Source organism: Anolis carolinensis, chromosome 1 (genome assembly GCF_035594765.1).
Source record: "Anolis carolinensis isolate JA03-04 chromosome 1, rAnoCar3.1.pri, whole genome shotgun sequence".
Taxonomy (NCBI): Eukaryota; Metazoa; Chordata; class Lepidosauria; order Squamata; family Dactyloidae; genus Anolis; species Anolis carolinensis.
In genome coordinates, this window is record NC_085841.1 from 58,975,852 (window position 1) to 58,996,791 (window position 20,940).

The following is a 20,940-nucleotide window of genomic DNA, read 5'->3' on the forward strand; positions in this document are numbered from 1 at the left end:
TTTCGGAGAGATGGGATGGGACAGGCATGTAGCTGGGGGGGGGGGGAGGAGTGACAGAGCTGGACATCATCTGTGTACAGATGACACCTCACTCCGAAACTCTGGATGATCTCTCCCAATGGCTTCATGTATATGTTGAACAACATGGGGGACAGTACTGACCCCTGCGGGACCTCACAAGACAATGGTTGTGGGGTCGAGCAGGTGTCCCCCAATGACACCATCTGGGACTACCCCTCCAGGAAGGACCGGAGCTACTTCAAAACAGTACCTCTGAGACTCATCCCGGCAAGGCGACCCAGAAGGATATCGTGATCGACGGTATCAAAGGCAGCTTAGAGGTCGAGCAGAACCAGCAGGGAAAAACCCCCCCTGTCCAGTTCCCGGTGTAGATCATCAACTAAGGCGACCAAGGCTGTCTCGGTACCATGCCCCGGCCTGAAGACAGATTGTGCCAGATCTAGAAAATCAGTGTCAACCAAGAATGCCTGGAGTTGTACGGCCACTACACGTTCCACGACCTTGCCCAAAAAGGGGAGATTGGAAATGGACCTAAAGTTGTCCAATTGAGTGGGGTCCAGTGATGGCTTCTTCAACAGCGGTTTGAGCCAATTTAAGGCTCGCTGGAAAAATGCCTTCCCAAAGGGAGGCATTCACCACCACCTTCACCCACTCGGCCAAACCCCCTCTGGCTTCCTTTATCAGCCAGGATGGGCAGGGGTCTAGGATGCCCTCACCTCTCCAAGCACCTTGTCCACATCCTCAGGCTGAACCAATTGAAAAGAATCCATCAAAATAGGACAAGCAGGTGCTCATGTTACATCCTCGGAGACTGCCGTTGATATGGTGTCAAAGCCGGAGCTGATCAGAGCGACTTTGTCTGCAAAGAACTGAGCAAATGCTTTGCAGTGGGCTGCTGAGTTGTCAGGGATCCCGTCTTGGGTGACGGGATTTAACAGACCTCTGACAACTTGAAACAGCTCTGACGGACGGTTCTTTGCAGACACAATATTAGCTGGAAAAGAAAACATTCTTTGCAGCATCTATTGCCGCAGCATATGCCCTTAGATAGGCGCACAGCCGTGTTCGGTCTGATTTGTTCTGTTTCAAATGCCACACGTGCTCTAGTTCCCTCTTCTTTCGCTTCATCGCTGCCAACTCCTCGGTGAACCAAGGAGATGGTTTAGCTCAGGTACTCGAGAGGGGACGTTCTGAAGCCACCTCCCAATTCCAGAGAGAGACCAGAGCATCGACAGGATCACCAACTGAGGCAGCAGGAAACTCCCCAAGAGCCGTCAGGAATCCATCTGGATCCATAAGCCTCCTGGGGCAGACCATTTTAATAGGTCCTCTACCCCTGTGGGGGTTAGGTGGCACAGTCAGCCTAAACTTGATCAGGTGATGGTCGGTCCATGGCAAAGGAGCAATGGTAAGCTCCTCCACACCGCCACCTTCCTCCCATCCCTGGCAGAAAACCAAGTCAAGTGTGTGGCCCCGCTTTGTGGGTGGGACCAGATACCAATTGGGACAGCCCCTTGGTTGCCATGGTGGCCATGAAGTCCTGAGCTGCCCCAGTCAGGATGGTCTCAGCATGGACATTGAAGTCCCCCAGCACTAAAAGCCACTGGGACTCCAACGCCAGGCTTGAGACCACCCCCGCTAGCTCAGGTAGGGAGACTGTTGTGCAGCAGGGTGGTCAGTACACTAGCAGAATCCCTAATCTGTCCCAGTCACCCACCCTCAGATGGACACATTCAAACAAGGTTGACTACGGGATGGGGCACCTGGTCAGGGGGATAGACTCTTTATAGACCACTGCGATACCGCCTCTCCATCCTTCGGATCTTGGTTGGTGCTGCATGGAGTACCCGGGAGGACAGAGTTGGGTGAGATTGACCCCACCCGCCTCATCCAACCAGGTCTCTGTTATGCATGCCAGGTCTGCCCGTTCGTCCAAGATGAGGTCTTGGATGATTGCTGTTTTTCTATTTACAGACCTGGCATTCAACAGCACCACCTTTAATCCGGAGGAACCGCCAACCTGAGTATCCAAAAGTTTACCACGTCAGGAGCCCCCTGAATTACCTCTATGGGGGAGTCTTGGCTAGTGGACACCCCCTCCCCCTACATGGCCCCTCTCCCCTTCTTCCATCATTGGACTGGCACTAACTTTCAGGTGTAAACCAAATCCCTGTTTAAATTGGATCTCGCTCCACTCTCCTTTGGCTGCAGCTCCTTCCTCTCCCCACTCCCCTCACTTGGGAGTTACTAACATAAAGTGCACTATGAAGTTCTTTAAGTCCCTCCCTTCTTATTTGTTCCCAAAAGTGCAAAGTGCTAAGGGTGGGGGGGATTCAGTTCATGAGTTGTTAAAATAGAATCACTGAGGTGCGGGAGGTAGAACAACAAACTAAGGGACAGTAATAAAATCACAATTAAAGTGCCAGAAGCTTTAGCTCTTACTGAAGCGTTCTACAGTTCTTTAAGTGATAAAGGGACTTTGTGCTTTGACATAATCCCAGTCAGAATATGCTATTCTGTAGGTCGATAATAAGGCCCATAATAAGGCACACCCTCCCCAAGCATCTTAGGCAACCCACCCCAACCCCCCCACTCGTGGCTCCAAATTGATAGGCTAAACATAGTTCATAGCAGCATGGAAAGGTTCATCATAGAATGTTAAAACAATTAATTACAACAGCTAGATAAAGTGCTTAGTCCAGATAGTAGTCAATAAAGTGATAGCAGTGCATCTCTAGATGGAGCAGGATGCTAGAACAGTCCAATGGAAGGTTGGGTGGGGAGACCACGCACAGGCCCCGTCTCTCTAGGTGGATTAGCAATCTAGGTGGTTTAACAGGCTGACTCACCAAACAGCAGGGCCCAAGGACCAAAGGTTGGGAACCACTGTTGAAAAGGTTATTTTTTTCTGTTGCCCAACTGCAGCTTCAGCTTATCTGTAATTTGATAGCACCTGATTCTGCAAGACCCAGGCACAAACCAGAACATGTGAACAGTATGCAGTCAGTTATGACTGCCATTAAAGAAACAGTTGTTTACAGTGTTTCCCCACAATACTCCAGCAGAGAATTTATGAATGATTTTGTACATCTAAATGAAATATAGCTTGAAAGCTGAACATTTCAAGATCTTACTCTTCACAACAAACTACTTTTAGATGAAAAGCTCTCTGTTTTTATTAGAGCTCTGCTGAAAATATACTAAAGATACTGAGAACACCATACTATGTCCCAAAGCTTCAACAGAGGAAATCTAATGTGACTTTTCCTTTTCTAGCTAGCATATATCCTGTAAATAAATTAATTTGAGATAATGATGAAGGAGATAGCAAATGTATCCAGTCTCATATGGACTACAAAATCATTAGTTGTTGCAAAGCTAGTTTCATTTTCCCCAATAAAGTAGAAAGATGAAAGATATTGTAATAATAAGTAATTGTTTCTGTTTCACAAAGGCAGATTACTTCTAAAGATTTCTTTGAAGATTTTCAGGAGTCATCCCTTCGACTAGGGCAAATATTGAGGATTGCAGTGATGAGTCTCTTCTCTTCATGTCTGGAATAGGCAACTGCCAGGGACTGGGGGCTGAATTAGTCTCTTGTGAAAACCTATGGGAACATATCCCTTGCTGCACCACTTCTACTCTCCATTTTTGGGAGGAATATTTCTTGTTGCTAAATATTCCCTCCATTTTTAGTAAGGAGGAAGACATATGTTGCTTAAATACGAGTGTGTGAAAGCTTTGTAGACCTCAAAATAGCTTTTACGTCTATATGTCCCATTACTGCGCACTTCTGCTTGTTATTCTGATATTCCAATCACATAAAAATATTTGCTTATTTATGTAACTGTACCAAAACCAAACAGGGGGAGTTAATACGATAGTTTACAAGTGAGATAGAAAATGACAACAGTATTTTTTTCAGAATGTTTTACACACCAGTGCCCAAATTCCCATTTCACAAAGAAGACTGACACAGGGGATACATCAAACAGAGAAAGAGAAGGGAGGGGGGATAACTTTGCCAAGCTGATGAAAATGCCCTTGCTTGCTACCATGGGATAGAAAAAAGCTTTGACATTTCACACTGATTCAAGTTGTCTGTGATACAGCCAGATGTCAGAACTGCAAGAGTCTCACACGGAGTGCCACAGCTCTTCTGCCTCACACAGTATGTCAGTCTCACAAGCTGAAAGGAAAGCTTTCTCGCCAATTGACTCTGTGCAGAAGTGTTCAGTGCAGTGGTTGCAGCATCAAATGGCTGTCTCACCTTCTATCTTTCTAAGCCTTCTATTCGTTTCAGGCAATCTCTTCATTAAAAAAAAAGAGAAACAGATTTATAGCCTATGTAGTTGTCCATCTATCTTTTCTCTTTTCACTTTTCTAAGAAGGGATGTTAAGACTTAGATGGTTGAGTTCAACTTCAGAGATGGATAATCAATATCACTCACCCTCTTAAATTCTCTTCCACTTGACATTAGGCAAGCCACAACATCCTTGACTATTAGATGCCTCATTAGACTTTGCTCCATTTATGAGCTTTTTGTGAAGTGTAATTGAACCAACTATACCATAATTTTATTGGTGTTAGGTCCTGGAATTTCTCGGAATAAAAGCCACTCACAATGCAGAGACACTGGAAACTTAACTTTATTTTTCCCTTTTACCAGAGTACAAAGAACACAGTTCTGCCGAGGCAGACAGAATGCTGGATTATATAGTCTCCTGTCCGCACATCCCCCTCAAACCTCCCTCAGCCCAATCTTTCCCTCCTTCCCTTCCTTTTTGCATTCCACACATGTCAGGGTGACCGATCTGGCCTTTTTCACATGGCTGGAGATGGCATCTTGACAATTGGTGATCTGTGAACAATTATTATGACTGAATTTCATTTTGATGTTTTTTAAGCTTGAGTCGCTACTGTGTTCATAGCTTTGATAATTCTGTTGCAAACTGGTATATACCTCTGTTTTAACTATCTAACCACCTGACGTTGATATCTGGCATTTGGTAGTACAGGTTCAGTATTCATTACCAAAACATTTGAGACCAGCTGTTCCATATTTCAGATTTTTTGGAGAGGGGGCGGATTTTGGATTTTTTTTCTTTATAAAAATTATAAGATATCTTGGAAATGGGACCTAAATCTAAAGGCAAAATCCATTTTTGTTTTCTTATGCACCTTATACACATGGCCTGAAGATAACTTTAACCACACTATTTTAAATAATTTTATGCATGAAACATGCACACACAAAATCAAAGTTTGGAATTTTGGATAAGGGATACTCAACCTGTATGGTGTAAATGTATGTATTTGGCAAGGTTGCATAACTCAAGACACACTCAAATATGCATATAAAAGCTCAGCTGAATGTATATATTCATTCACATGCGCTGTGCAACTTCACAGATATTTTTCACAAGACAAAATTATTAGACATGTGAGCAGTACCTGTTTCACCCTTTTCTTCTGTTCTTTTGTTCAGAGTCCCTTCAGGTGAGAAGGGCGGGATATAAATGTTGTAAATAAATAAATAAATAATTGTTCCTTTTGTTTCAGGCTGGAGCATGAAATGGGACACCTCCCCTCTCTTGGAATGAAAATTAGCTTGGAACAAAAGTTAGCGGGAACAGTTACCATTTCCTTGTCTGCTTTTTGTGAGCACAATTTAATCTTTTTTATTAATCACCCCAGCAAACAAAAAATAAACCCCCATTTTCTCTCCTCTTTCAGGATGTCATTACTCTTCCTTAGCTGGAAGTGGGAAGCCTCTTTAAAATGCCTTGGAGAGTGCATGGTGACTCTCCTCCTGAATCTCCTTCTCCATCTCTTATGCAAGGAAGGCACCCCCAGCCCCTCTCCTCTTCCTCCTTTGCGCCTCTTAGCAAGAGGAGCAAGAGGAGGAAGAAGAGGGGCACTGGAGGCACCTTTCTTGCATGAGAAATGGAGGAGGAGATTCAGGAGAAGAGGAAGGTGCTCAGCCAGGTAGCAGCAGCAGCAAGCAACAACCCAAGGCGCCAAGACAAACCATGCTATTGCCAAAAATGATGGGAAGAGGAGGGCAATTCCCCACATTGCTGCCAGTTAAAGAAGTGAAATAATGGGGCTGGGCACTGGGCTGTGTGTGTGTGTGTGGAGCATCTTTGACATTTGGCTGGAAGGAATGGTGCCCTGCCCTGCCTTCCTCCTGCTCCTGCTCCTAGAGAAGTTAGACAGTGGGGTCAGTGGAGAAAAAGAGGGAATGTTTTTAATGAGATTTTATTTATAGAAAGAAAAAGAAATCCTAAAAATCAGGGATGACACAAACATTATAAAATTTGTTGGGCTAAAAGTGGCAGATGTGCACTCCATGTGTGATGATTTTCACCCCTCTAGCTCAAAAACTGATGAAGCCTGCCCATAGTAGCCAATGGGTCAAAATTTTTCATATTTTCAGATGCTGAATAAAAACACCCATTCGGAATGGTGCTTGTTTTTGGAAGGCACTCCAAAACTAAAATGGGGGTATTATGAATGAAACAAAAAGAAACAGTGATTCTATACAAATGCACAAATCTAAACATATCCAACAACTTCCATAAGAGAATTCGTAAAACAGAGTTCCAGCATAACTGCATTAAACATAGTTCAAAAAACCAATGAAGTTGAGGGGTTCAGGGCATTTATAAGGGAAGGTGTTGGCTTATATACAGTCAACATTCATTTTAATTGTGTTTTAATATACATTTTGATATTTAATGTGAAAGAGCATAATGCAGATATTCTAAAACAATATATAAACTAGAATTCCATAATCTCTGTTGTTTTGCAATTCAATCCTCCCATACAAAAATGTATATGATAAAGGCAAATTAGGGGTATTTCATACCAAGAATGTATAGACACTTTCATATTGAACCTCTCTTGTGAATAATGAAAAAATGGGAGTTGATGAAGCTTATATAGGGGGAGAAGAGAGAATTTTATAAAGGAAATAAGATGAATTAGTCCATTCTCACTATAAATATGTTTACTGTTCAAGTGCATAGTATTTTTTACGAAGGCTGCAACCCTCATAAGGATAAACTACAAGTTAGTATTGCTTTTATCGGATATTTATGTTACACCCTCCCAAGTATAACTCTGTGGGTGGCTGGCAGCATGTGGGTGGAGGGAATATTATTATGCCATATGACCCAGACATTTTAGGCAATGAGATGCCAATAACATTAATCTTCTTTGATTATGACCAAATTGTGACTCTCCTTGTCATTGCCAAAGGTCTCCCTTGATTTGATTCAAATAAACAGATGTATTTTGATTATTTCTTTTTAAAAAGAGCAGCATTATTCAGGCACAGCTCTCAGAGCAGCTAACAGAATAAAAAGCATACAAACAAAATGAAGCAACACCTGAACCAGTGACAGAGAGAAGATTTAAAATTTCAACACAAAACAATGCAAAATTAAATTATGTGAATAAATAACAAGGGTTTTCCCTGACACTGGAAATTCAATAATGACAATGTCAGGCAAACCTCTTTGGCAATTTGGTTCAAAAATTGGAAATTTCCTCTTTCTAGTCAATATCTGCTTTACTTCAGTTTGTAAAGAAACTTTAAACAGCTCTTGTGATAAACCTTACAACCATTAACATTTATCACTCCTTATTAGAGTTGTGCAACTCGACACAAAACCATTTTCAGTTCCATTTTTGGATAACCCCTCATTCTGGGAAATTGCTCAAATGGGGGGGGGGAGGTGCATCATTTTCGTTCGGCAAAGATTTGGCCCATTGGCTACAATGAGAAAACTTTAGAGGCTTAATCCTCGGTCATTTTTAGATCCATATGCAGAAACCTACCTCAGTTTTAGAATCCATTTATGACTGCAGGCCTGCCAAGTTTCAGAACAATTCAACAATATACCGATTTATTAGAATTATTTTAAGTTTTTAACATAAAATTTTCTAAAATAAGACAAACCACAAGAGAGAGTTGTGGGAATTGTTGTCACCAGTTGTGTCCATTCTCAGCCAATCAGACCATGGACACAACCAGGCCTTTTATTGGTTGAGAACCAGAGAGAGAGAAAAAACTTCAACTCCCATCATGCTCCGAGAGAAGCTCAGAGACTTTTCAATGCCCACCCCATGCAAATGCTGCTGGGAAAGTGAGTTCTCACCAGGGCCCTCTCTGAAAGAGGGACCTAAGTAACTTCTCCAGAAGAAATGGATGCTGCTGCTGCGGGTAAGGAAGAAGAAGAGACACTGCAGTTAACCCCATCATCTCCAGGAGCCCCCGTGGCAGATCCCTGTCTCAGGTATACTGTAGTTATTATTTTTTTATCCCGCTTTCTCCCATGGGTGGGAATCAGAGCGGCAAACAATGGTTATAATAACAGAAATTGCTCTCTTGATTTGTTCTGGCAGGCTTTCCGGTTTCCTGTCCTCCCCGCAATCCTGTTTTCGGAAATTTAGCAAACAAATCACCGAATTTTACAAATCACTTTTGGCCCAAATTGATCTGGGCACAATCTTACTCTTTATACAAGAGTATACAGAAGCTTTTACATTTACTAATATCATAGTACACTGAAAACTACTTACTGTGTTCACTGATTTCACGACTATAGAGAATTTACTAAGTAATGAAGAGCTATATTCTTCAGGGTCTTTAGGAATACCCTCTTACAGCTATGTGGTGCTAAGTCAATCTAAACTTGTAAACAGAAGGAGAAACCAAGCCTTATCTTATTGCCATTCCCTTTATATGGAAAACTATAGTCTGAAAATCTGATCATCACTAAATATGAATTACCTTTATACCTGTTTTTGGTATTTCAGATATCATAAAGCTCTTCATTTCAGACAGTGTCTCTCTAGGACCCAGTGCCCATTTGCGTGGAATAAATTTGTCCCCTCTTTTCACATGTTTGGGTTAAATCCAGGAGCTCTGTGGCTGTGAGTGTAGTGGCTTTGGTTTTACTGCTCCTTCTAGACTTCATAGATAATCACTCATGACTGAGTATGATTGTTTCCCCAATTTTTGGTGTTTAGTTAGAATGGTGGTTAGTTAGAATGACTGAATACATATCCACCATCCATGGGCCAGTCTGTAACTAGGGGCTTCCAGATTTCGCAGTCCTGCCCCCATCTCCACTCACTGATTGCTGTGGGATTTTTGTTGGTTTTGACTTGCTTGGAAGATGGCTGTGCATGAATTTGTTGTATCTGTGAAGATCAGTGCATAGCGACCAACACACAATCTTCACAGAAACAGGTTCTAATCGAATAGCATAGATGTCACGATGATTGGTGGCTTTTTATTTCTTGCAGCATTTATCCATCATCACAGACATTGTAACATGCAATTATCCTCCACCTGTTCTGCCACTGAGAACTTCCTCAGATCGTTTTATGTAATACACAAGACACAATGTGCCTTGTAGGCTGCACCCCTCCCGCTCAATGACCAGTGTATAGGATATAACCGTGATCCAGCATGATGTAATAATGTGAGCATTGGCTTAAGACTTTAGAGACCAGGGCTTGAATCACTGCTAGATCCATCCATCTCATTGACAAGCTAACAAACAACCTCATCAGATTAAAACCAAAACCTGGCAGGGGGAATCTGTCACTCCACACCCCACATTGCCTGGCTTCCTCCTCATGATCCACTGGCCAGCTTCCCCCGTTGTTGCCTGTGCAACACAGGAAGCCTCCTGTGTTGCTGCCATGGCGGCTTACAATGCTCCCTATTCACTTGCACCATGGAGCCTGCCAGAAGTAGAGCTATATTGTGGGATGGGAGCTGGCAGGGAGCGTTGTATGGCTGGCAATTTTGTCCATCTGATGAGATTGTAAGTGAGATATCCTTAGATTTTCTTTCATGAAGCTGATGGGTACTGCTTATATTTGTAAGCAGTACCCATTAGCATTTCTAAACAGCATATTCGGGGATTTGGATTAAAGTTGATTTATTCTTGTTTAAGCCACTAAAGTAATGCACTCTAAGTCTGAGAATTTTGTCTGCAGTGGTTGTTGGCATACATTAATAGTAACAAAAATAGAGTTCGAAGAGACACATGAGCCATCTCATCCAATCCCCTGCCATGCAGGAAAAGCACAATCAAAGCAACCCCGACATATAGCCATCCAGCCTCTGTTTAAAAGCTTCCACCACACTCAAAGACAGAGAGTTCCACTGCTGAACAGTTCTTACAGTCAGAAAGATCTACCTAATGTTCAGGTGGAATCTACTTTCCTGTAATTTGAACCCACTGCTCCGAGTCCTAGTTTCCAGGGCAGCAGAAAACAAGCCTGTTTCCTCTTTCTTATGACATCCTTTTACATATTTATATATGGCTATCATGTCTCCTCTCAACCCATCTCTTTAAGATGCTCCTCATAGGACATGGTCTCCAGACACACTGCTGGCTCATGCTGGTCTCCACACTGTTGGCTCATGTTGGATTAAGTAGTCAGTAGGCCTGTAGCTGGGGGGGGGAGGGGTTTAAGGGTTTTAAAAAAACCTGGTTTAATCATGAATTATAAGGAATTTGGACAGATTTTGAAATTGAAAGGGAACCTGGAATGTTTTCAGAAGAATTCAAATATATTCCTTTGACAATTTCTTCTTTGGCAATGGCTCAAACCCACATTGATTAATAGCAATGTCCTGAAGTGGTTTTAGCAAGGACAGTGTGGTTGAGTCTACTTCATTAGATTGCATAAGGCTGGTGTTTTGGCAGACTGTGGTCTGTCTGCCTTTCATCCATTTTCCATAAGCACGGTAATGATTATGAGGAGTCTGCTTTCCAGACACTATGTGCTGATTACCTTCCTTATTTTGATATACTTCCAGAATGTTGAGGTTGACTCTGGCAGCTCTGTGCATGCATCCCTAAAATAATAGAGATGTCACTTGTGCTCAGAAATGCCAGGTAAGTGTCATTGCTGGTCCACTTTAATTTTTCAGATTCACCTGTAGCTCCTAATATGAGTGTCAGATTCACTTGATCATTTTTCACTACATTCATTCACAAGAATTGAGTTTCATAGAATGGAAGACTGCTTTCCTCACCATAAGAATAAAAACTGTCACTACAGAAGGCCTGAGATCCATCTCTTCCATTTTCATGGGTCCAGGAGAAAGATGTGCTCAATTATGATTGAGGAATTTTGTTTGCTCTGCATTTTAAAGCACTAGGAGATATTCTGTTTAAAATTGACCTGTTTCATTTTTTAAAAAATGATAAGAACTGTGCAGCCCTCTGGATACTTGAACTAGATTCCCTAGCACCCCTGGCCAATATAACACTTGTATTGGTTTGGCTGACTGACTAAGGAAATCTTAAGGGTGGCCTGTATTTGTTGGATGAATTGAGAGGGAACAGGAGAGAAGCTTCAATTGCCAGGAATGTAAAGTTGGCCCTCTTCGCCATGCATAAGGTAAGGTGGTTGTTGTGGTTGTTGTTGTTGTTGTGTGCCAGTCATTTCCAACTGAGGACAACCATAAGGTGACCCTATCACCTGGATTTGTTGGCAAGGTTTATTCAGAGCGGGTTTACCTTTGCTTATCTCTACTTCCAAAAGAAAAAAAGGGTAAATTCTTTGCCTTTAATTGTTGTTGTTGTTGTTGATTTTAAGGCTGAATCCAAATATTGCCATTTATGTCTTGTTCTAGTGCCCCACTGTATGCATGGAACTTTGAAAACAGTGTATATGTATCAAATGTAATATATAACTTGTTGTACTGTTGTTAAATATGTATGTGTGAAAATGATATTAAGTCGCTTGTTGACTTATGTCACCACCAATAATTTCATAAGGTTTTCTTAGACAAGGAATACTCAGAGATAGTTTTGTATGTTCTTTCCTCTGAAATATAATCCACAGCACCAGATATTCACTGGTGGTTATTCATCAAAATATTAACCAGGGCTGAATTTGTTTTAATGTCAAGATCAGATGAGATCTTGTACTCTTAGGACATTGATATTATGTGTTTTTCAATTCATTTCTAACTTATGGTTACTCTAAAGTGAATCTATCACAGAGATTTATGGGGCTAAGACTGTGTGACTTATCTGGATTCAGTGGGTTTTCAGGGCTGAGTGGGGGATTCACATCCTGACCTACAGAGTCATAGTTCAACACTCAAACCACTATGCCATACTGGTTTGGGACTTAAATTATAATTATGTTTGTAATACTTGGCACCATAGAACCCGGAAAAATATACACCAGCACAACCATTTGAACGTGTGAGTTGTAAAACATCGTACAACCCTGTTGTAAAATGGCACAGAGACACTGATGCAAGAAGATTTGTCTTAATGCTGTTCAGGATTATTCCAGTTGTAGTAAATTGTGATCAAAACAAACTAAAATAAACATCTCATTCATCCAGAAAGTTTTGTCTGCAACATTTTCCCTTGATTTGCTCCATAAGAACAGCCTGGCCACAGGTTCAGCAACAGTGCAAATGAAAAACAAAACATCAGAGGGGAAAATAATGCATTCAAATAACCTTTCAGTGACCATGTTACAGTCAAATGAACTATTTTCTCCCTCCCCCTCCCATTACCTAAAATGTACATAAAATAGACCAAAACAGTCACTCTGTGTGCGTATCTCTGTGTGTAATCATGTGCCTGTCAAAATCTCCCATCTTGAGGTATCTATATGGAAAGAAGGTGTAGAGAATTTGGTTGGTTGGTGTGATGGCCCTAACTTTTTTCTCCTCTGCTTCACTTCCCTGTCTTCCCAAGAGGCCTGTCTTAGTTGGTTCAGCCCATTTGCCTCAGAGCTTTTCTTGCAAGGCCTTCCCATTCTTCTGCATCAGAGCTACAGAGAAGGCGGCCAGGATTTGTCTGGGGTCTTTGGCCCCAGCAATTCAGACAGGCATTCTCAGCACGTACTGCCAAGAACTGCCAATATAGTATAGCTGTACCACCAACATAGCTCTGTACAGTACCCACCATTCCCAGAAATATGTCTACAATCAATGGATTCTTCATTCTTAATGTATAGTTTTGAGTTGTCCTTTGTTAATCTTTTGTCTTTGTCTCCAGTAAACTCGTTTTGGTTAACTTTCATCCTATTTGAATCCTCTTTATGTTAAAGTCTTAATTTCACCAGAGGGTAACCAATAGCCTCCGAGGAAGCCAGACATTATAGTTTTCCCTTTTTACTTAGGTGTGCCATCACAGTTTGGTATTTGTAATTTATGGATGTAAAGAATTACACTAGATTTATAGGAAATCAATCTCAATTATCATTCCATTTTGTGCTAGAAGAAAAGAATTTAGGACTACAACATCCTGTATGTGACTTTGTTTTTATAATTCTCCTGATATTCATGTTGAAATAATAACAGTCAGATTCAAGAAGGCATAAGAAAAACATATTATTGGCAGAAGCAACTCTCCATTGCACAATAGGCTTAGCAATATGACAACTAGAAGCAGTGAAGAGTAGTTGCATTGATTCAGTAGGAGGTATTTGAAACAGAAAGCTATGAGATTAACTCTGGAATTGGCAGTGCAGATGGGTAAGATAGGTTCTCCAGTTTAGCTCTTCAGGTCCAGCCCTTGGGCTAACCTTACCTTTTACCCTTAAGATCTCTGATACTTTGGCCTAAAATAATTGGACAAGTAGGTGTGTTTATTGGTGGGTCCAGTTTAGTAACATGTGACCTAATTCTCAAAGTAAGCCAGAAACACAATATATCTAGGCACAGCGGTAAACAAAAGAGGAAATATTTGTTGTCTGACACATAAGTTATACTTTAAGCGTTACATCACTATACACAATATAATGCAATTGCTCACTTAAAAACAAATGCCATATTTCATCATGTACTAGTCACACTTTTTATCCCCTTTTAAAATTTAACTTGCTCCCACATCCACCTGCTTCCTTTCCTTGGTGCTTTAGAGTTTGACTTGGGTCCCAGTTCCCATAGCGCAAAAAGGGCAGGCAGGTGGGAGAAGGATGTTTTACTCTCCTGCCTACCCTCTTTCCTTTGCACTATGGGGCTTGACTTGGCCCCCAGCTGACTAATGCCTCGAAGCACCAAAAGGACAGCTGCACCCCTAATTCACTCACCCAGGTGAGTGAACTAAGGGTGCAACTATTATGTGGGGAATACTAAAATACCAATTTTGCCACCTCGAAAATGAGGATGTGACTATTATGCAATGACAACTATTATATGATGAAATTTGGTACATCCCCCTCAAATTCTTTCCTCATTCTTAACTTTCATCAAACCAGATTTCTCTTTCTCTTACTATTCCTGTCTATTCATAGATCTATTTCTCTATTCTTAATTGGCCCTGATTCTAAAACCCATAATTTAACCTCTTTCCTAGCTGCCTAAATTAGTATGAGTGTAACATAAAAACAATTCTTTGGAAGAACATACCATCACATGGATGGCAATAGAACATAACAACAAGCAGAGGTTTTATGGTTAAATCTAAAATGACTGCATGTATTTGTCAATACATGAATGACTTCAAATCGAGGTGACTTCAAACACAAGGGAACAGTTATCTTGACAGAACATTTTTTGAGTTTTGTCCAGAAAAAAGAATGTTATAGTCCATTCTTCATTAGAATCATAAAGTTGAGACAGACTACAAGGACAATTCAGTCAAATACCCTAACATGCAGGAATATGTTAATGTGGGATTTGTGTATTGGTAGTGTTTAAATGAAATTTGTGTCTTGTCTGTATTGCATACTGATTGCATCATCCAGAGTGTACTATAGTCTGGAAAGAGTTAATTGCTAAGAAGCTGTAATGACCTTGATGTGTGGCTGGAACTGGGGAGTGTCCAGACACAAGTGTGTATGCATTACTGATTACATCAGTTCAGTTCAGTGTTGAGTTGAGTTCTGTCTGCCTGGAGTGAGAGTCAAGTCCTGTGTTCGTCTGCAAGTCTATTTATTGCTTACAGTAAAACTTTGTATATAGTTTTACCAAAGTCTCTGAGTGTCACTTCATTCTGCGTTCCACTGATTCCATCCAACTACTGCTGCGCTGCAAAATACTCTGACAAAATACACAATCAAATCACATATTTCCTGCCCAACAATTCTGGCCACTGGCCCAGCCCCTCCATCAATTTTTAAAATGCAATCCAGCAGCCCTTGTGTCATATGTTTTGCCATGCCTGGTTTACACCATTAAATGAACCATTAAGTTCTTAAAGAGCTATTATGCCCCCACCCCTGAAATTGTGCTGCAGACAGAATTTGCCTAATGATTTATTAGAATTATTGTCTAACATCTTTCATGTCTTTCAGTCAACACCATATAATCTCTTCCAGAATAGTGAACATTGTGTTCACTCTTGCTGAAATATTTTTCATGGCATATTAATGGGAATCAGTTAGCTATTAGGAGAAGTCCTTTACCTGCATGGAAGAGCTCATTTCAGTTCATTTAATGAAAGAGTTAGAAGTTTTATTACCTGTCAAACCTTGACATGGAAGTGCTAATGTGAGTTATAAAAATAGCACTCAGAATCTTATAATTTCTCAACATTTGCTTCTTATTTTTAAGTATTCTGAACTTACAACTAGATTGTCAACTTGGCAATCCTTTCATGCAAAGTACAGCCACAAGCATGAAGAGATAGAACCAAGAGGTGGGAGTCACAATGAGTTAATGTAATCATCTTTCACCCCTGCAAACCAAGGATGAAATGTGTCTTAAATCACTATGCTTGAATAAAAGTGCAGGATGACTCATCCTGTACTACTGAATAGCAGCTAAAATTTTATGGTCAGCACACAACACGTAACACTCAAACCTTCTGTTCTGCAAAAATGCAGAATGAAGCCCAGAGGTAAAAGGCTGGTCAAAAGGAACGTACTTCCCAAGTGGCTGACATGTTAAAAATAATCTAGGTTAATTATAATTCTTGGACAATTGTACAGAACTGAGCAAGTAGCAGATATATTCTTTTCTTTTGTACTTGGCCCAATTTTGTTTGCCTAGAACTCTAGCCTTTGAAGAGTTTTACTGCTGCAGAACAAGACCTGATGTGTTATAATTTATTTCAAATATATATATATATAAAAGATGTATAGAATGTAAAAATATTTGGCTTCTTACATTTGGGATAGCTGGAAGCTGTTTTGCAAATCCACCTCTTAGAAGAAACAAGGGAAATGGCAATCCTGAATGTGATCCTAACCAATCGGGAGGAGGCAGTCCCTGGAACCAAAGTAGTTTATACTTAGAAGGAAGTAATCACACAATGTTAGAATTTACAATTTTGGGATAGGGTAGAGTATAGTCAAACACCTATCTTGGATTTCAGGAAAGTTGATTTTTACAAGTTCAGAGGAACACTAGATGGAATCCCATGGCTATATGCATTAAAGGGGAAAGACATCCAGCAGTGGTTGCAGTTCTTAAAGAAAGGAAATTGTTACAAAAAGCACAATCACAGACAATCCCAGGAAAAAGAAAAGTGGAAAATATCTGAAAAATGTGATTCTAAAGCAAACTCAATGAGAAAGCAAAACTGAAAAAAGAGTATGTATAATTAATGGAAGGAAGGACAAATCACCAAGGTGAAATGCAGATGCATAACCCAAGTTCTCAGGAATAGTATATAAAGAAAGCTAAAGTTCAGAATGAACTCAGCCAGGCAGGCAGGTAAACAAAGAGTAAAAACAAAAGGGAAGGGAATGACCAAGGGGACTGTAAGGCTGTTATTCATTAACAATGATAAAATGCTAACAGATGACAATAAAAAGGCAGAACTAATACCTATTTTGCTTCCATTTTGTCTGCATCCCCGAGTACTGAAGTAACATGATAATATATGCTCTGAACTACATGCAATGATTTTAGAGACATTTTCAAGATCAGGTCAGATACTAGAGGACTGGAGAAGGACCAATATTGTCCATCTCTTCCAAAAAAGAATCCAGAAGATTAGAGGTCAGCCTGACCTTCATTTTGAAAAACAGATAGAAATGGGAAGATAGAGAACAAGAGAACTTGAGTGGAGGGGGAGGGGATTTAGCTAAAAGAGGTGGAAAATGTAGGTGTTCCTCTCAGGTCCCTTCTACACTGCCATATAAAATCAAGATTATCTGCTTTGAACTGGATTATATAGCAATGTAGACTTATACAATCTGGTTCAAATCAGATAATGTGGATTATTTGCTTTGATAACCTGGATTATATGGCAGTGTAGGGTCTCAGTATTGGATTTAGTTACAGCTGTTTCTGGGGATGTCCAGGTTTTTCCACCCCAATCTTACGCTATCATATCATCCATTTATGTGGTTTGTCATTAAAAGTCTCAGAGTATGTTGATGCCTATCTTAAGTTGAACATAAGTTAAACCAGCACCACTTAAGAATATCTAACAAAATCATTTAATGGCATTAGGCCATTCCTAGATACATCATCCTCAGAGGCTATCACTCATGGCTGAGTATTATTGCCTTTGAAGTGTAGGGTCTTGGTGGTGGTACCACCTGTAGGTGACTGTAGAGACCTATTCTTGATCCTCATGTTCTTTCACAGTGAGGACATCAATTTCCAGAAGGAAGGTGGCTTGACACACATGCCTCTTGACATGCTTCTCCCTTTCGCCCTCCATTTATGTCTCTTCGAATTCCAAAGCATTGCTGGTAACAGCTGCCCTCCAGTAAGAATGCTCAATGACCAGGGCTTTCCAGTTCTCTCTGTCTATGCCACAGTTTTTAAAGTTAGCTTTAAGTCCATCTTTAAATCTCTTTTGCTGTCTATCAACATTCCTTTTTTCTATTTTGAGTTGAGAATATAGTAACTGCTTTGTGAGACAGTGATCAGGCATTTGACAACATGGCCAGTTCAGCCAAGATGATGGTGGAGGATCATCGCTTTAGTCTTTGCTTCTTCCAGCACACTGACATTTGCCCACCTGTCTTCCAAATAACTTTTCAGGATTTATTGGAGGCAAAGCTGATGGAGCCATTCCAGAAGTTGAATGTGACATCTATAGATAGTCCACATTTCACAGGCATATAGCAGGATTAGGAAGACAATAGCTTTATAAACAAGTATTTTGGTATCCCTATGAATATCCTGGGGCCCCTGGTGGCACAGTGTGTTAAAGCGCTGAGCTGCTGAACTTGTGGACCGAAAGGTGCCAAGTTCAAATCCCGGGAGCGGAATGAGCGCCCGCTGTTAGCCCCAGCTCCTGCCAACCTAGCAGTTTGAAAACATGCAAATGTGAGTAGATCAATAGGTACCACTCCAGCGGGAAGGTAACTGCACTCCATGCAGTCATGCCGGCCACATGACCTGGAGGTGTCCATGGACAACGCCGACTCTTCGGCTTAGAAATGGAGATGAGCACCAACCCCCAGAGTCGATCAAGACTGGACTTAACGTCAGGAGAAACCTTTACCTTACCTATGAATGTCCTGATACTCAAACACTCTGTTTCACTAAAAAAAAAAATGCTGCAGTCGCAGAGCTCAGACGGTGTTATATTTCAGTTTCAGTGTGGACTTTTGTGGAGAGGTGGCTGCTATGGTAGCGAAAAAGGTCAACATTTTCCAACATTGCCCAATTAAGCTGCATTTTTGATATAGCAGATGAATTGATTGATGCCTTCTGATAGAGCACTTTGGTTTTCCCTGCGTTCAGTGAAAAGCCAAACTTTTTGTATGCTTCTGCACAGGTGTTTAAAGTAGCTTGTAGGTCTTCTTAATGAGCACAGACTACATTATCATCAGCATATTGGAGTTTTGTAACAGATGTTGTTGTGACCTTGGTTTTGGCTTTCAGTCTGCTGAGGTTAAATGCCTTGCCATCTGTTTGATAGATGATTTTCACACCAGTAGGAAGCTTCCCATCAGCAAGGTGCAGTAAGGTTAAGGGGGCAATAATGCATCCCTGTTTGACACCTGATTCCATCTTGAATGGGTCACTTTGAGAGCCATTGCTGTCTAAGACTGTTGCCATTATGTCATCACAAGATTTTCACAAATTTGTCAGGGCACCTGATTTTTTTTTACCACAGCTGATGTTTGTTTCTAATTTTAAATTTGTCCTAGTACATGAGAACTATATAGATGAAACCTATTTAATTGGAAACTATTTTACTGAAATACATCACTGGTTTCCATGGGTATGCCAAAGGATTTATGGTACCCTTGTATATAGAAGGGGTGCATGTCTAGCCAATTTCCACTCTCAGCCTCCCTGTGAAGCACGCCCCCCCCACACACACAATAAGCCCAAATGCCTCTGGTTTTCTTTGTGTTTCTTCTCAAAATGGTACTAAGGGCCTCATCACATTTGCAGCTCAAATTGTCATGCATTGTGGCAAAGCCAGCAATGCCCAGCAGGGGGTGGGGGAACCCATCAACCCATGCCCTGCATCTCCCAGCTTCCCCCTTACCCTATCCCACATGGGGAAGCATCTGGGCTCCATGACAAAACTGAAGAGGAACTGGCATACACCGCCAAATTTGGCTAGCCTGATGAGGTCATAAGAAGCAACATCACGAAAATATTAGTAAATAGAATAGAAGAGATTATATCCAAAATAGTAAAGGAAGATCAATATGGTTTTATAAAAGGCAGGAATATTGCGCACCCTATAAGAAATGTATTAAACATCCTTAATCATAACAAAAAAAGAAAGTTTGCACTATTAAAGTTAGACATTTATAAAGCCTTTGATTCACTAAACCACAAATATCTGTTACAACTAATGGGTAATTACGGATTTGACATTTCATTTATTAAAATAGTAAAAGAGTTATATAGTAATTCAAGAGCAAGAATAAGAGTAAATGAAGGCTTAACAAAATATTTCAAAACAGAAAGAGGTGTAAAACAAGGTTGTCCTCTGTCTCCGCTCCTATTTGCATTAGCAATGGAACCTCTAGCAGATAGAATAGGAAACAACGGCAGGATAAAGGGATATCAAATTAGGAACAAAGAGGTGAAGATAAATCTTTATGCGGACGATGTTTTACTAATAATGGAAAACCCAGCAGAAGCTATTCATGAAATACAAATAATATTAAAAGATTTTGAAAGATATTCAGGATTGAAAGTGAATATGAGCAAATCAGAAATGATGATATACAATATGGGGAAAAAGGAGCAGAAGGAGCTGCAGACAAAAATGGGAGACATAAAAATAATAAGAAATAAAATAAAATATTTAGGTATAACCATTACAAAAGAAATAACTAAGTTAAAAGTAGCCAATTATGGGGCAATATGGAAAAAAATCCAGGAAAAATTAAAAGCCTGGGGAGATAAACGAAAAATATTAGCACTAAAAATGTGCATAATACCCAAATTACTTTACCTGTTCCAAACCCTATCAATAAAAATAGACTATAGGCAAATAAAAGAATGGGATAATACCTTGAGAGAATGGATATATGGAAAAAAGAGAAACAGAATAATGAAAAAGATTCAATATACCCCAAGAAGATTACTTGGATGGGGATTTCCACATCTACAAAACTATTATGAGGCCTTCCAACTAAGATCTTTACTAGAAATAAGTTTAAAGGGAGAAGATAAATGGATAAAAGTAGAGAACGAAATAAATGAAGGGCGGGGAAAATATGGGCTATATACTAGAGATATTAAAGAAATAAAAGAAAAACTAACAGGTCCAAGAAAGATTGAGTTTGAATGTTGGCAAAAATGGCAAAAACTATGGGCAAATAAAATTTCTGGAAAGACCCCAATTAAGAGCATGGGACTCCCTGAAAGGTTGGTAAATACCTTAGAAGAAAAAGGATTAAGGAGGGTAAAAGATATGTGGAAACAAGATGGAGGGATAATTAACTGGCTAGACCTTTTGGAAAAAGGGGGGAAAGAATATTGGTTAAAATTAAGAGGGATCTGGGAAAAAGTAAAAAAAAGAGGGTGCACA

The 20,940-nt window shown here is 40.5% G+C and overlaps 1 long non-coding RNA gene across 2 annotated transcripts in view; it reads right to left on the reverse strand.

Moving 5' to 3' along the window:
- LOC134297481 (uncharacterized) overlaps window positions 1-17,909 on the reverse strand; it is a 76,251-nt gene extending 58,342 nt beyond the window's left edge. For both annotated transcript variants that reach the window (XR_010004239.1, XR_010004243.1), the window contains exon 1: window positions 16,140-17,909. This is a non-coding gene — a long non-coding RNA (uncharacterized LOC134297481). The remainder of the gene's footprint in view (window positions 1-16,139) is intronic.
- Window positions 17,910-20,940: the final 3,031 nt, after the last annotated feature.